Source organism: Budorcas taxicolor, chromosome 6 (assembly GCF_023091745.1).
Source record: "Budorcas taxicolor isolate Tak-1 chromosome 6, Takin1.1, whole genome shotgun sequence".
Taxonomy (NCBI): domain Eukaryota; kingdom Metazoa; phylum Chordata; class Mammalia; order Artiodactyla; family Bovidae; genus Budorcas; species Budorcas taxicolor.
In genome coordinates, this window is record NC_068915.1 from 90476028 (window position 1) to 90479484 (window position 3457).

The 3457-nt window shown below is 43.8% G+C and overlaps 1 pseudogene; it reads left to right on the forward strand.

Annotated features, from left to right (window-relative positions):
• The first annotated feature begins 1325 nt into the window (after nt 1-1325).
• LOC128049550 (fatty acid-binding protein, heart-like) lies at nt 1326-2775 on the forward strand (annotated as a pseudogene).
• The last annotated feature ends 682 nt before the right edge of the window (nt 2776-3457 follow it).

Genomic DNA, 3457 nt, shown 5'->3' on the forward strand with positions numbered 1-3457 from the left:
TGTACTCTTACTAAGGTTAAATAATTTGTTGTATCTTCAGTCCAAGTTTTCCTTATACTTTTTAAATAATCCAGCAGTAGAGTAGAATCTATTAGCCAAAATCAGTTTGGGAATTAAGAGTAAAACCTGGGGTGGGAAAGAAAAGGGTGGACTTTTACAAGACACAATCAGTAAAAATTCAGGGAAAGATCTGAAAACCCTGTATGATAATTTATACTTGTTCCTGAACTGTGCCCTGAGTTGGTAATGTGGGACTTCCCTGGTGGCTCAGACAGTAAAGCATCTGTCTATCAATGCAGGAGACCTGGGTTTGATCCCTGGGTCGGAAGATTCCCTGGAGAAGGAAATGGCAACCCACTCTAGTACTCTTGCCAAGAAAATCCCATGGATGGAGGAGCCGGGTGCAGGCTACCATCCATGGGGTCGCAAAGAGTCAGACATGACTGAGTTGGTAATACCAGTAGCTTCTTATCATATCCTTCTTGTTCTTAAATTTTATTTAAAAAATTTTATATCCCAAACACTTTCTGCTCTTGGAATTTTTCTGTCTTCTGAGTTTTTGTTTTTGTTTTTTTTAATGTTTAAAAATATGTCTGCATGATAGTCCAATTTTTAACTAGTGACTTGGACATGATACAATTATTAGAATTTAAAGAGTGGTAGTCATGCTTCATGGGAAATAGATGGGGAAACAGTGGAAACAGTGTCAGACTTTACTTTTTTGGGCTCTAAAATCACTGCAGATGGTGACTGCAGCCATGAAATTAAAAGACGCTTACTCCTTGGAAGAAAAGTTATGACCAACCTAGTAGCATATTCAAAAGCAGAGACATTGCTTTGCCAACTAATGTCTGTCTAGTCAAGGCTACGGTTTTTTCAGTGGTCATGTATGGATATGAGAGTTGGACTGTGAAGAAAGCTGAGTGCCGAAGAAATGATGCTTTTGAACTGCGGTGTTGGAGAAGACTCTTGAGAGTCCCTTGGACTGCAAGGAGATCCAACCAGTCCATTCTAAAGGAGATAAGCCCTGGGATTTCTTTGGAGGGAATGATGCTAAAGCTGAAACTCCCATACTTTGGCCACCTCATGTGAAGAGTTGACTCATTGGAAAAGACTCTGATGCTGGGAGGGATTGGGGGCAGGAGGAGAAGGGGACGACCCAGGATGAGATGGCTGGATGGCATCATTGACTCGATGGACGTGAGTCTGAGTGAGCTCTGGGAGATGGTTATGGACAGGGAGGCCTGGCGTGCTGCGATTCCTGGGGTCGCAAAGAGTTGGACATGACTGAGCAACTGAACTGAACTGAACTGAGTCATGCCCATATGGGGAAAGATGTTTGGGTGTGTTCTTTTGAAACTGAAACTGCTCAAGTAGGTGCTTAAAAGATCGTATTTGCTGCTCTGTGTGGTAAAAACTAATTCTGTTGTATCATGTACATAACTACTCATCATTTTCTTCCTCCTGAAAGCATTAATAAAGGTTTGGTTCTAAACCCCTCCAAAAATTTTTCACAAAAATTTAACCATGAATTTATTCATGCCTTGAAGCTAAGTTAAACATAAAATTCTATTCCTACAGCCCACAGTATGACCGACCCTGTAGTGATTTATATGGTGATTATAAGAGTTATGGGGCATCTAGACTGGCTGAGCTGAAACTCATGTTCACTGGTATCTGAGGAAGACAGTTTATAATTGGGTAAGGAGAGGGAATTCAGTTGGAGGCTGGGGTATCAAAGGGAGAAATAAAAGATATAAGATGGCTATAAGATGGCATGTCCTTCCACAACCACCACCTGGATTGAACTGGAGCTGGGTGATGAGCAGCAGATGATCATCAAAATGCCTTTTTTTTTTTTTTTTTTGCTACTCAGCGTGGCATGTGGGATCTTGGTTCCCCAACCAGGGATCAAACCTGTGCCTGGATGCCAGAGAAGGGCCCCTGCCAATGTCTTTAAAAGAAACTTTAGGGTCTTCCTTGGTGGTGCAGTGGCAAAGAATCCTCCTGCCAATGCAGGAGATGATGGGGCTCCGACCCCTGGTCCGGGAAGATCCCACATGCCATAGAATAACTAAGCCTCTGTGCTCCAAAGCCCAGGAGCCACAATTACTGAGCCCACATGCTGCAAATATTGACGTCCGTGAGCATCGAGCCCATGCTCCCCAACAAGAGGAGCCACGGCAATAAGACGCCTTCACACCACAACTAGACAGTGGCCCCTGCTTGCCACAACTAGAGGAAAGTCTGTGCAGCAACAAAGACCCAGCGTAGCCAAAAATAAATTTTAAAATAAAAATTTTTTTTTAAAAAGAAACAGGATCCCAGAGTCCTTGCACGCATTCTCTGTCCTCTCTTTCCCAGCCTAGCCCAGCCTCAGCACAGTGGACACCTTCGTGGGTACCTGGAAGTTAATGGATAGCCGAAATTTCAATGACTACATGAAGTCTCTTGGTGTGGGTTTTGCTACCAAGCAGGCGGCCAATATTACCAAGCCTACCACAGTCATCGAAGTGAATGGGGACACAATCACCATAAAAACACAAAGCACCTTCCAGAATAGAGAGGTCAGCTTCGAGCTGGGAGAGAATTCAATGAGACAACAGCAGATGACAGGAAAATCAAGTCCATCGTGATGCTGGATGGAGGCGAACTTGTCCACGTGCAGAAGTACAAGAGACAACACTTGTACGGGAAATAGTTGATGAGAAACTCATCCTGCCACTCACCCACAGCAGTGCAGTTTGCAATCGTACTTATGAGGAAGAGGTATGACCTGTACACTCCTTTACTGACTGTTCTTCTGCCAGTTGGCTACTCGTGGACTCGGCACCAGATTGTGTCATTTTTCTCCCCTAGCATTTTATATAAAGCTACCTTGATTGCGGAAATTTTCCTGGTGTCAGGTGGCATCAAAATGAATCCAGTTCCAATCTCATTGTGTATGTTTGGTTTTTTAACTGCATCCAAAGGGTGCTGCTCTGAGGTCAATAACACAGAGCCAAGGCCAAAAAAAGAAAGAAGCCTTTAGGAGCCTCTGAAAAGAGCAGAGCTGCTTTGGGATCAATGTGACAAAGTATCACACAGTTTTAAGAAGGGGGCCCTTCTCTCCAGAACTTCTCTGCACAGAACTTACTCCTTCTCTGGAAAATAGAAGCAAATACTTTTGGGAAGTCAGAAGACAGCAGCATTCTCATACAAGGTGCTGGTTTCATCATGGTTGGGGGGTGTGATGGGGTGCTGTCCACTTCTGTAGTGTTGAAGTGCCTTCTAGGGATTTGTGGGCAGCAAGTGTCAGCAAGGGACATTCAAACCAGGAAGGAAGTTTGGGTCTGCATAGGTCTGCCCCTGAGTGATTGGGCTATGGCACATTCAAACACTAGGGTTTGCTAAGTTCCTGATTAAACATGAAAAACTAAGAGCCAACTGCTCTTGTAAATGTTACCTTATGGCATTT